Source organism: Perna viridis, chromosome 7 (assembly GCF_037379345.1).
Source record: "Perna viridis isolate PV_CMFRI_1.1 ecotype Kerala chromosome 7, ASM3737934v1, whole genome shotgun sequence".
Classification (NCBI taxonomy): domain Eukaryota; kingdom Metazoa; phylum Mollusca; class Bivalvia; order Mytilida; family Mytilidae; genus Perna; species Perna viridis.
The window spans coordinates 46,840,047-46,854,707 of record NC_142451.1 but is presented as its reverse complement, the minus strand read 5'-3'; the positions used below and the strand labels follow the sequence as shown (position 1 = coordinate 46,854,707).

At 30.0% G+C, this 14,661-nt stretch overlaps 1 long non-coding RNA gene across 1 annotated transcript; it reads right to left on the bottom strand.

Moving 5' to 3' along the window:
* Positions 1–6,664: 6,664 nt before the first annotated feature.
* Positions 6,665–11,545, bottom strand: LOC148612984 (uncharacterized). Its single transcript, XR_015924537.1, has 3 exons — positions 11,414–11,545; positions 9,112–9,179; positions 6,665–7,513 (listed from the first exon to the last, which is right to left on the bottom strand). It is a non-coding gene; the product is annotated as an uncharacterized LOC148612984 (long non-coding RNA).
* Between the last annotated feature and the right edge of the window lie 3,116 nt (positions 11,546–14,661).

Below are 14,661 nucleotides of genomic sequence, written 5' to 3'. Positions count from 1 at the left end.
GTTAATGTGCGCCATTTTATCTGTCTGTAGATAACATCGCCAATTAAAGAGATTAGACAAAGTGCACGTGGTAAGGGAAAGCTCGATTTGTTCTACATAGTATGTAGTAATTGTCAATTAGTGGCCGTGTAAAGACCAATAGACGAATCACATGTAACTCTTTCAACGCCACATTATTCAATGGTGGCGTCGGACACCAATTAAAAATTCATAATTGTACTGTCTATACACTAATTAACTCTACATCATAAACACCCTCGATCAATGTTGAAGGGGTTCTTAAAATGATAGTCGGACAATGATAAACAATATCATATTCTTAAAGAAATATCAGTATTATTTTTTAAGTTGAAACCGCGAAATTGGTATATATATAATAACACTTTGACATACGAGCTTCACAAACTTGCAAGAAATCGAACATTATCATAATAGTAATTCAGTCATTCCGATGAGACAGGCTTCATTAAACATATACTCCAGCAAAACACAGTTCATCATTTAACCAGCTTCAGATATATATATCAAACTGATGTAGGCATGGATATGTTCATATCGTATTCATTAAAGAGCTTGTAAATACGCAACAATGAGGTCCGCATCTGATCTTGACCTTCAACTGACGAAAAGATAAGCTTTCAACGCAACTGTTACACAACTTTGATTTATCCTTATATAAAGAAACATTCCAGTTGCTCAAGATAACATACTTTTTGTGTCAAAATTCATGTGACTTTCTAGAAAGTGCGACCATTTTTTTATATAGGACTCAGCGACTTACATAAAACTATTAGGATAGGACATGTTAAATAAAGTTGTCATTTCAAAACAGCCACTGCCGTAACCCTATTATGGTTGACTGATATGGAGTGTCTGGCCATCTATCATATATATTATTCTCCTTTTGACCGGAATTGACATTCATCGAGTGGCTAACCCTTGTGGATCAACAAAGCTTGCCCTGGTTTTAAGTAAGGTTTGTGTTTGTGTTTTTCTTTTTTTTAGTTTTCCTTTGTCCTTTGTGTTATACCGTTTATTCTTTTGGTGTTATCGGCCTTTTTGTCCAAGATTACTTCTCGCTTGTACATTCGGTATTAATAACTATTTTTACTAAAGTAGCCCTTAACAAAAGATATTGAATGCGAAAAAAAAAATTACCCATATGAACAATTCAAGAACAAATACAGCTATAGTACATATATCATCGTGAAATGATGCCCTAACGAATGATGTAGAGAAAAACAGTGGACGAAAGCATTTCAAGTATTCAAACGGAATCATGGAAGACTCGAATTAACAGTGATATCAAATTTATACAAGGCTTTGCTGTATATACTTACTGGAGAAATGCAGGATCTGCTTTGATTCATCACGGTTTTTTAGTATAAGGTACCTAGGCATACATTTTCTATAGGTTAGGTCGATTTTCGTCTTTTATTAATAGTTTCACTTCATTTGTTTTGGTGCTTTTTATAGCTAACTTTATTGTATAGGTTTGCCCATCATTGAAGACCGTGTGGTAACGTATAGAAGTTAAATTGTTTTGGTGGATTACTGTCTCATTGGTAATCATATCACATCTTTTAATTTTATGTACGACTTGAAAAGGAAAGCTCACTTTCCTAAAATGGCAAATATCGCTTAAGTGACATTATCTAGGAAATATTACTTTAAATACAATTTTGTCGTGAGAATTGCACTTAGGAATGACCCAGATATTTAAGGTTTTCTTTTGAAACAAATTACAAAAAGAATTCCCCAACAACAGATAATGAATATAACTAAGTAGTATTTAAGTGAGTGTGTCTAGATGATAATTTAGATTGCCCATCAATATTAGGATTCTATGTTTAAATTCTATTCGAGAACGATTCGAATTTGAATACACCAAAACAAAACCAAAACCAAAACTGTTGTTATCACAAAATCCAAGTGAAATAAATTTGTTATATAAGTGTAAAAATAAAACTAAAAATGAACACCTAATATAGATATTCAATTAACTAAAAGCAAGAAAACAGAAAATTGTACTTGAAGTTTATAATGGTATTGCTAAAAGAGCATTTTTTGCTGCGGGAAGCATGTAAAAAGTTAAATTATAGAACATGAGTTTGCACTATGCACACAGCATCTAACAAAAAATGTTCGATTCTTACCGTGTTGTAGAAATGGTACAACAAGGCCATGTTTTGTTGAATAATTGTATGACAGCCATACTGATTAAGACTTTTTGTAACAATTATATAACTTTTGTACATGTCAAACCGAATCATAGGCACGGAAATCGCACAGACTACAATCTATGTCACATTTTTTGCGACACGCCATATTTCTTTTTGTATACACATTGGTTTCTCGTTAAGTCATCACTAGCGATGTACTTTTACAAAGGTAGGGTTCATTTGAGATATTAAAAGTGTTTATACGATTATATGAAACAAAGTTTTACAAAATAAACTTTAACAATGAAATAAAACATAGTATAAAGTTTAAGCGAAGTGATTTTAAGAAAAGTCACCAAAATTACAAAAACATGTTTCGTAAACATAAAGTCATAAATTAATTACACTCCTGGAATTGTTTGTACAGTTTTAGTACAAAAGCATGTATTTTGTCATCTATCAAGAGTTTTTGTCAACCACTTTTAGTATCTTTCGTGTTCTTAAACCCAACATATGAACAAATGTTTAAACATAACTGCAAAAAGTTCATTTAAAAAGGAATAAGAATAAAAAATGAGAAAGGAATTCAATTCTACTTCACGTGTGATGCATTTAGGGCAAACTGTCAAAATATCACTATAAGCGTTCTAATAATATTTTTTTACCTTTCAAACAAGCATGGTTTGTATTAATATTTAAGTCTGTCTCAGAATTGTATTGTTTTTAGTTTTCTTCGTAGTAAGCTCTTAGACAGAGGTTTGTGAAGAAAAAAAAACAGTTTAACACAAAAATGGATTATACAAATTAGTTTTATTTAAACTACTGTGAAAGTGGTTTTCGTGGATTTGGTAAACAACGTAATTTGGTTCCCAAAAAAATTGTTCCATTCGTTTGTATAATAGAGTTGTCGAATCCACGAATTCAAGAATCAACGAACTGATCATTTTTCCCTCGGTCGCGAAAATTGGTACCTACTTGTATCTTATATATGTACTTTCACAGTGTTTTAAAAGAGAATTGTTTACATTTCAACGAAATTGAATAAATTTCAAAGCATGTAACGACCACATTATTGCTTTATATTATAATAATATAATATTTAAATGGAAAATTGACAATCAATATTTCTTTCATTGTTTGGCTCTTGCAAGGGTATTATGCAAAAAAATATACAGACGCGTCAAACTACTGTAAACGTGTTAGTTTTCGCGGATTCTGTCAGGTGAACATATTAACAGGTATTACTTTTCGCGGTATGAAAAATGATCAGCGTTACATAGAGTGAAAAATTTATATTGTGGGTATTATTTGTCGCTTTTTTCCGTTCACAACAAAAACAGCGAAAATGAATTCACCGCGAAAATTAGTACATTTACACAAAAGAACAATTCAGAGACATCAAAATCCAAGTACATTACGAAAACGTTTAATCAGTAAAACATAGACGATCTACACATATAATTTAGCCAAGAGAATGAAATATAATTACATGTAAAACTTAAGACAAAGAAAAAAATTAGAACGGCCCTAAAGAAACTAAAGCATTTTCAATATGAAGAAACGTGGTGAAAAGATCTACAATAAAGTTCGAATATTTAAATATGATTATTGATTACGTAACGATTGTCAGTGTCGACACATTTATAATCAGTGTCATTATTTATATCAATATATTACATCTTTAATTTCAATATTTGATATAGTAAAACGATGAAGTAATTACATTTGTATCATATTATAAGCACCAGGAACATTTAATCAAGATTGACAAGGATTATTAACATTAAACAAGAAATCAGCAATGATAAAACAATTATTACATTCAATTTGTGTAATTAACTCCACGTGGTAAAGCTTGAGGTTGGTGTAACTGATTATGTATACTTAACACTCAAAATGTCATTATATCTTTTGTTGAGTTATTACTTAACTTTGACATTCAAAATGACATTTTCATTTGATTTTAAGTACTATTTACAAGTTTATTTTAAAAACATTTAAGAATGTAAAGGCAAAATTTGTTTGTTTTACTATTTGATTTTTGGGGCAATATTTAATATTTGGTGTGGGAGAATTGCTAGAAATTTCAAATCAGTTAAAAACTGAGACGAAACAAAAATAAGCCTCAAAATTTGCTTACCCTACCGGTGCACCTGGTCCATGCTCCCAGTTTTTAGTGGAGTCCGAGTTGCTCATCTGCTTTTGTTATTTTGCATGTATGATTTTAGTAACTTTATGTTCTTTGTTGTGTATTGTCTGTTTTCCATGTCTGGTCTTTGTCCCTGGATTACATTCATTTGGTTACCGCTATAACCTTGGTTCCCTTGATTACTCTTTGATTACCGCTATAACCTTGGTTCCCGTGAATACTCTTTGTATACACTTCCCGGATGTTTGATAGTTATATTTCTATGATAGTTAAAGAACGGTTATGGGTTTCTAAACTTTGAATCAGATTTAGATATATTCTACACATGAAAAAGTATGATAAACCATATGAATGCATTAAAACCTTAAGTATGAACTCCAACCTTTGAACATTAAGGAATAAAAAATAGAAGGAAGTTAAAACAATAATGAATAGATGATTAGCTGTTATGTTTCATTCCATGCAATCTTACTAGTTGATACAGAATCATTTTTTTACAAATGAAAAAAGGGTATACATTCAAAACCTGTTAAGACCGTCACATAATATTATTATTTTTATGCATAAAACGTCTTGAAGATTTACTTTATTCTTCGCTGTAGTATTCCAAAACTCACAAAAATTTACCATATTTACCAACAAAAGACAAGAGAAATAAGAAATATATTGCTCAACGATAAAATATCGCATAATTTGGTGTTGAAAACGACATAATAACAAAGGTCAGAATCAAATGATAGAAATTTGTTCGTTTAAGAAAAGATTTCAAAATATTTATCTCGATAATTAAGATACAATGTGATAAGCGGATTACATCACCGAAGCATGTCGTCTGCAATGGTCATCAGGATCAAAACCTCTTTCAACTTCATCTGAGTGAAGGCGGGATGCAACGAATAACAACTGAATAAAAGAATTAGATCATTAAATTAAATTATTTTGATTCTTTTATGTATAAACTTTCACGAGAGATAGATGGTTCTTTTAAATTGCAAAGGTTTCATTTTTTCTGAACCTTATAATGCAAAACTGTCTAGGGCTGGATGCAGACGAGCATAAGCACGAGATGGCAATTAAATTGGCGCCAAAACTTAACATCTTGTTCTTTTGAGAGTTTAATAGTACGTGGCCGTTTCTACGTCATGTTATGCATTTCCTGGATACGATTTCTGATATCGTATGTCCATTTTGTAAATGCATCCATCAAATGTCAAACAGTAAAGTACTTCCTGTCAAAAAAAAAGGAAAAAGTTACTTTATTCTAGACAACGTTTGTCATAAGCACTAAAACTATATCATAGTACTTCATTTATATTTAAAAAAAACAATTATTAACTACATTTAATAATCATCAGTTTTAATTAAAACATGAAAATAAAATTATAGCAGGTAAGTATCACGATGAGAAATGACGAGCTACGAAAACCGTTTTTCTTTTGTTTCAATTTTTAGGACTGACAATTTTCCTTTTTCGGTCGTAAAATGTATTTTCCGTTTAAAAGAAAGTTGTGTAGCTTAAAATAAAGACACATGTTCCTAAATTTGTGGTATGTACTGCAATCATTGACATTGTGAAAACTGAATCCACTGTGCTTAGATATTTTGCATGGAGGTTTTTTTAATATGATATAATTATTTTAAGTAGACATCTTGCTGATGATTTGCTTAAAAAAACTAAACAAAGGTAAAACAAATTACCACAGGCAATGCGACAGGTAATATGCAAATATAGGCAAATATGTTTCTTTCCAAAATCGTTGAAAAAACACCACATTATGTTACATCTTTCGAAATGGAACAAACATTCAGATCAGGGAAATTATACAAAACGGTAGGAATCGCGAAGTCCAAATTAAAAAGGAACCTTTCTTTAGTGGTTAGTAAAATCAAAGAAAAATTTCAGAACAATTGGTCAACCACGACAAAGTTATCGCATGGAAACGAAGTGGCAAATCTGTTATGACCACCACATAATACTACATCTTTCGAAATGGTACGAACATTCAATCAAAACAAGAAAGGCATATGCTATACTGTGAATTGTCAGCAACATTTAAATGGCCAATAATTTGGATTTCACTCTCAGTTGGTGTAAATTAAAAAAGACATTTATGATGTTGTGCCAAATTAAACCTTCGTCATTCTCCTATTACGCCGAGCTTTCTCAGTCAGATCCTGTGCATGTTTCCATTCTGATTAAGACAATAATACGTACCGTTGTTATCTCTCAAAATCCATTTACATCAAATTATCACGCTGGAAAAAGCTACTGTATACAACCAACTTCATACATACTGCGAAGTTGTATTGTAAGCATAAATTGATATGTAACTTACTCTACAATAAGATAAAGCTGGTATCAAAGTTAATTTAATGTCATTATTAAATTACATTACAAGACTATCAAAAGAAATAGCTTGATCTCAATAAATGATCTAATATTTGATAAAAATGATACTTTTATGAAGCCACAAAAAGATATTCAACAGCAATTTCCTTATTCATTTGCAATTCAACTTCAATTGATTGCAGTAAGAGAATATGGCAGAAATTCAATTTATTTGCATAAAGTCAAAAAATAAATAAAACAGTCGAAGTTGTGGGGTTAATAATAAATATAGAACATTTGATATTCAGTTTCAATGACATTGGATAAAATAATATCAGAAGCAACAATACTGTCGATTAGCTTTAATTTGTCCAATACATTGTATAAGACTTGGTGACCAGTGAAACCGCCAACGATCAAATTCAAAGAGTTTTGCAACATAATAGAGTCTTTTATTTTACTTGATATTTTTCAAAAAGTTTTACATCATGTAGCAATAATTTCATCGGGAGACAAAGAAGTGTTTGTAAGAACCAATATTTTTTAATATATATTTTTTTTAATTTAATATTGATATTTCTTCAAATTGTGAAACCAAGTTCTACAAATTATTTTCATTTCCAGCCAAAAAAATCAAATGGTAACAGCAGTGTTTCTTCTTTAACAGTTACATAGCTTTTCATAAAAAAAAATAAGTGGCCATATTTGACGTGATATATTATTATTGCTTGTGTTGTTTATGGAACATCATATTTCATACATAGTTTTCAAATAACTACATCAACATCTCCTACACAGTTCTGACACTGTAATGTCATTTATTGGTATAAATCTGAGATAACATCCGACTTGGCTGTATTATAGCAGCTTTCTCTAAAAATAAAAGTAAGGTGATGCATAAGAATTCGGGTTCATTTTCTAGTTTCGTTTTAAATCATCTCTGACAAGCGATTTCAGATTAAAAAAATACCAATCGTATATATGTTGCAAAATAGATTTAAATAGATCGAATGTATAAAAAAATCCAAAATTTTCAGAGAAAAAAAACGCAATAAAAATGTAATATGCAAATAATTGTGTTGAAATGTCAAAAAAGACATTGACAATGCCGACAAGGAGGGAAATAATACTGTCAGTTCCTAAGAAAATTAAACACACTTAGAAGTATTATTTACATTAAAGGCAGACATAAAACATTCGATTAAACAATGAGTTTAAATGTAGTTTATTTATGTGTTTTGCTCCTGATGTTTATCCTTTCATTTTATTTATCATATAAACCCATGGACATGTAGTGTTTTTTTAATTTATGTTCTACAACTATAACTTGTTCAATAAACGTTCCATGAATTCCATGAACTTTGAACTGTAGAACACGGACTGCCATGTTACAATTATTACAAAATAAAATCCTTACTTGAAACAATATGGATAAACAGCATAGAACTTTTATTTGATTCAGAAGTTCACGTTTGAAAAAAAATATTTAAATTGAAAGAACGTATGAACATAAAAAAGCATAACGATATTGTTTCCTGGCAGGAGACCTTAGGTGCCAATAAACTCATTAAAGTATCCAGATTTTTCTAATCTACTGCTATAGAATCGTTCGTTTCAGTCTCTTGACCATGAATTATATGATGGTTACACGGTTATCTCTAAAATACTGTTATCAACGACCGTGGAAAACTATACTTAAAAACAAGTACCAAAAAGTACAAATCAATTTTCTCACAAAATCTGCAGTACTGTTATACTTTTGAAAACGTGTTCTGTAACACTGTATTCATGGACAAAAATGATTGATTTTAAAGTAGAAATGTGTATACTTAAGTAAACGTTGTAATAACAATGCTATATATTTAGCATTTTCAATTAATCAAAGCCAAATTTCTATGTTACGTGAAGGAAAGTGCTTTCCAAAGACAGTATTTCTGTTTTTATTCTCTATTCTTTAATTTCAACTGAATGCATTTAAGCAAATTAAATGATGATGTTTCATTTGTGGGCCAAACAAAGTAGATGACGACAAGATTGGATTTTTGTTTGTTCTAACGTGTAATTTTCGTAATTAAAAAGAATGTTAATGAAGGATGTGTTAATATCTGCTTTTCCAAACCTATCAGGCAAACAGAATTTACCTACATGATACATTAAGTTATCGCAAAAAGATTATACTTTTAAAACAATTAGACAGTGCCTGGTTTGCTTCGGCGGAGTAATACATCACAAGCTTCCAGCTGATACTAGAGAACACCACTGCGACAAGCTGTCTACGTCCGCGTGCAAATTTTTAATTAAAAATTACAACTATGTGGCGCTAATTTTTGTTGTTCTGAACTAAGAGTGATTCTCCCTTTAAATTTACCCTCAAAATGTTGTAAGGTGCAATTTACCGAAAGCTATTGACATTTCTGTGTACAAAAAACTGGCCAATAAATGTTTGGAATGAAGACTGTTGACTAATGTACCTGATGATTTTATACTTTATACTGTCAGCAACCTTCTGTGTGTCGCCATCAATTCAGCTGCCTAACATCTTAATACAAAGAATAAAAATTCCTATATTTCCAGCTTACAAAACAAGCATGAGTTTCTTCCTCCGTTTGTGACTAATATGGTGCTTACTCCGTATCGTTGTAATTAGTAACTTCAAGTGATCTCAAAGTTGTATATAATGTTATTAGGTGTTTCAAGAGATGATTAGGATAATCATTTGAAAGAGATAGAAATATAATTGCAATAGCTGAAGACACAACTAAACTGTTTATTTTTATGAAAAGAAAACTTAGATACACCCATGTACGTATAGACAGTAGAAGGACCCTGGAACTTTTGCTCATAGATTAAGACCAACAAATTATTTGCGTTCCGGTATTCAAATATTCGGTAGAACAGAACTAAACCTCCATAAACAATAATGGTTTTACAGTAAAAAAAAAAGAACTTATCATACACCTTCCAGGAAAGGCCTCCATAAATCTTAATCTAAGATTTATTGAATATCATAACATCTTCAAAAGCATAACATCAATGTCATATTAATGTTATCCTATGTTTAAATAGAAAGCAAAAAATATGTGCGATCGTTCGGGATCATCAAGAGCTAATTTAGCATTCAGTTAAAACGTTTTCCTGACTATAATCCATCTTAATGGTGCTTGAAAAAAATGGTTTCAAAAGTCTACTGTCTGTTAGAAGTGCAAATAAAACTTGAGTTAAGAGGAAATCGTCTTATAAATTTGCGTAGTATTACGACAGTATTCGTTTAAGATTTTTTCCCAGTAAAGACCCATTCTCTCTGAATGTTGTGTTTGTTTTGCTTAGTGTCCGCCTTCTTAGTTAAAACTTTTATTTACATCAAAAACATTAACATAACTTTACAATAACATAAAATTAAAAATAAAACTGATGTCTGTTGGATCCTTCTATGTAACTTAAAGATCCATAATAACGAATATTTTTACAATTTCAATTTTGGTATAATAACTACAATTGTACTTATGACATAATAACTTCCCAGTAAATTGAAATGCTCTATTTTATAACAAATCCCTGTTTTAAGTTATGTCAAGGCTGTTATTTAAATAATTCATTAATCATTTTTTTACTTGGGACTTAAATGTCAATTACTCGTACATTTTTAAACTTCTTACACAGACATGATTTGTAATTATAAATGCACAACCAGATTTTATTCTTGTCGTTTTGTTTCAAACTTGAAAATTAGAATTTATGAGTTAAAAGCAACTAAATGTGTCTTGTGTTTGTTAAAAAAAAGGATTTTTTGTACAAATCATTTTAAATGAGTTAATTATAGGCAAACTTTGCCTAATTTTAAGGTAGTCGCTCTCTATCTTCAAGCATACTGGAAAATGAACCATAATGAAATACTATTATCACAGTTAAAATCCATAAAGAATACCATTCTCATTACCAATCACCTCTACTCTATGACACAATGGTGCGAATTCGAGTGGGTAATTTGTATACAACCCATTATAAGCATTATAAATAATCACAAATTTGACCATAACTCTTTTACAAGTCTGATATGTATTCGAATTTTTATAATTGAATTTTTATAAAACTACATTTTAAATTTATTTTATACAAATAACAGTGTTACAGAAACACCCCATTCTACCAATTTTTAAATGCATGATATATTTGTTAAATGGTTTGTTACCCAAAATTTATTGGACTTTTAAATAAGCACGTTTGAATATTTACTCCATACGAATGTATAAGCAAGATATATCCCTAAATGTCTTTTTTTATGTTGTGATTCCATCAGAAAGAAGTACAGTTATAATTTTTGGTTTTGATCTTCAGATAGGTAGTATCTACCGTATTTTCGTTTTTAATTGAAGCGTTCTTTTTGAACACGAACGCAAGTATTATGCTATTTATATAAATGAATTAAATGAAAACCTTGCTGTGGGCTTAATACATTCATTCATTTAACTGAATTGATAAAATATGTCCAAAGATTTTATAAACTTACTATATTTTTTTTAATCCTTTATATTACAAATTATCTTTATTTAAATTCATAATATGTTTGGATTTAAAATTTTCAAAAAATCATTTTTTTTTCTGTAATTATATTTTAGAAACAATAAAAGTCGATAACAGAGAGTAGTCTCAAGGTGCCAAAAAAGACATGGAGATTTTGTAAACCTAAAAGATACTCATAGACAATTACATAGAATCAATTAATATTCTATCAATGAGAAATTTAGATTATGAAGGGTGATAAATAATAATTACCTGATAAAGCTGACCATCGCGAACTAAAAAGCAAAATTCCCAAAACAACAGCTTAACAAGTTCCTTTAAGACAAACTGGCAATATAATAGACTTTTTATAATGGCTCTCAAATTGAACGATTACTAGTGTTTATTAGTTCGTTAGTGTAATACAATTATTTTATTACATTCATTATGTTGTCGCGGAAAATGTCAGATTATTCCATTTAAGTTAGTTGGTTAAGTCTCCACTCAAAAATAGCAGTTGTAATGATTTATCACTACCTGAAAATTTATATTGAAATTTCAGTTTGGTTTCTATTCATTACAAACATAACATGTAATGAAGACCAATTAATAATAATAATAATAATAATAATAATAATAATAATAACCGATTATTTATTAACATTATTTGTGATCATGATGATTACAGGTGATACCAATAATTATTATTTAAAATCAGGATAAAAGCAGAAAACACAGAACAATTGTCCATTTTTTTTTATCTTTATCTTTTCATTTGCCAGTACAGTTTGGTTAATTTCTATTTATTTACATTTAAATAAAACTTCCAAACGACCACCATATAGAAAATTACAAGAAAAAATGAAATTAACAGAATATAAATGGAAAGTCGTAATAAAGAACAGAAGAATTGTCAGCATCGCTAAGAATCAGGCAGTGGGTGAAATATAGTATAAAAAACCCACCATTTTGATAGTGTAATTTGACTATTTTCGAGCTTTTCCATATCATGATGGACCATTGAGTTACAATTTCATTGAAATGCACTAACAATGAGCATTTGAAGGGCAGAGAACAAGTAATTGTTTTTTTTTTTTTTTTTTTTTTTTTAAATAAAAAGTATCCTTGAGTGATATAACATTGTCAGATCGGTGGAGTTTTGACATGCATGTTTCTGATTTTACACTTACACTTAATTATACAATGAAACAAGTACTAAAAATATATCAGAAAATATCAATAAAATTGGATGAAGACGGATAACATCTATGATCTATCGTTTTATTTCATAAAGGCAATGTAATGTTTTCATTAAATATCACTGCACTGTTGTAAATTGATGAAATTCCAAACTTATTGTGGTTAGATTGGTGGCATGTATACTCTTTGGGCCAAGCAAGGAGCAATATTTTGATACAAATTTTCACCTTCAGTCTATTATAACATTTACACTGGATAAAGATAAATATTCATCTTCAAATTTATTCGCATTTAATATCTCAGTATCTTTTTATAAGAGAACCGTCTTTCATCGACCTACTTCATCTAAGTATGTTAAAATAAACAGTCATTGAGTTTACTTTACTATGAGACCTTTCGTATTTGTTAATATAGAAGTCAATTTTGTAATATTTTGTACTATGTAATGCTGTTCGCTTGTGCTGTAATATACCGGAAAACAATTACGATAACCGTAATGGAAGCGAGGGATTTAACGCATTACAAAGTCTGGCTTAACCCATTATTTCCATAGGAGATGCCTGTTCTTAGTCATGACCATTGTCGTGAATTTCAACTTTCTGGGTTTTTTGGCTTGATATCGCCATTTGTTATCTAGACTTTTTTTTACTATTTATTTTGACTACTGCATAGAGTTTTTCACTTCAGTCATTTTATCATTGCCCTTCAGTTGATTTCAATCTTTTGTACGCATATATATACCTCTGTGATGTTGGCAATTAATGTGTATTTCTTTCTCGTTACTTCACTTTTTAGTTTGATTTAGAAGAATTATCATCATCCTGTTACCGTGGATTTTATTACTTTTGTTGTCGGGACCTTCCAGAGCTTACTGAGAGGTGTGGTTACACATGTTCAAAACCTTTTTGGAGATCTAGTGATCTCTTAAAGTATGTACTATTATGCATTAATGTTATACGCTGGGGCATTTGTTACCTTTCAATATATAATATATTCGTTTTTTTTTTCTATATACCGCAGAAAGATATAATATTAGACGCATGTATAATAGTGATAACAATTAAAAAGATTTGTAAATATAAAATAGTACTTTTTACAAAGAGGCTGGAGGCAAATCTTCAAAAAAAAAAACTGTAACTTACTAAACAACATGTGAAGTTTCATGAAGCAAGGATGAAGCATTATAATAGTGATGGCATGCGTTATCTAATCAAGTATTCCTTCCTCCAAATTGATAGCAGTGATTCCTGACTAATTTCCCTGTGTAGTCATAGTCAAATCAATAATGAAAATAAATTTTTAAACAACAGAAATGTGTGTTTGAGTATAGAGATAATTAACCCAATGCATCCATGGCATTGCACATATTGACACAAAAATACTTCAGTTGGTGATACAAACATTTGCAGGATAATTACTCTTTAGATTAAAAGTTTGATTGCCATCTTATAGTAAGAACCTCCCTTTTAACGAAAATCAGACCCTTTGATAATATTTATTCAATTATAATAATAATGATAACAAGGACAAAAACAATTACCATGATGATTATAAAAAAATACTATAAGCTGTGTAAAAATTTCACGAACTTTCAAATTCAATCTTTTGTGAAGTTTTTTTATTTTTTTATTTTTAGAGAAAACAGATCATACAACGTACCCTTTTCAGCATTATTTTTGGTTTTGTCACTGATCCTTTAAAGTACCTGACTACACTGCAGCAGATGGATAGTGAACAAGTATTCATACAGAGAAACTTAACGCAAGTCTACTTATATTTCTATCGATTTTTTTTAAATGTTTTCCACGGTTAAAGAAGACCACGAAGTTTAAAAAAAATGAAATGTAAAAAATTCTTGATTTTAGTTTTCAAGTGAGGTATGACACGAGGCCAAGCAACATATAGGTGTTTCAGTTATTTCTGGGTGATGATTGTTTCGGAAATGGGAATGGGAGGTATCAGGGTACATGAAAATCATAATTATCTTCCATTTGAGAATCGCAGTGGAAGAGTAATCAAGGGAACTAAGATTCTAGCGGAAATCAAATGAATGTAATCAAGGAAAAAAACAGATACACACAACAAAGAAATAAAATAATAACATAATACATACAAAACAACAAAAGTAAATGAGCAAGTAGGATTCCACTAAAAACTGTCAGCATGGATCAGGTGCCTCGGAAGGATAAACAAAATCTAATCTAAAAACCCCACATACTACGGAGTATAGGGGAGGGAGTATCTTTACGCAAAGATTAAAAAAGTATAAAAGAAGGTGGATAGAGACGAACAATTTTATATGTATCAAGTAAAGTAGAATG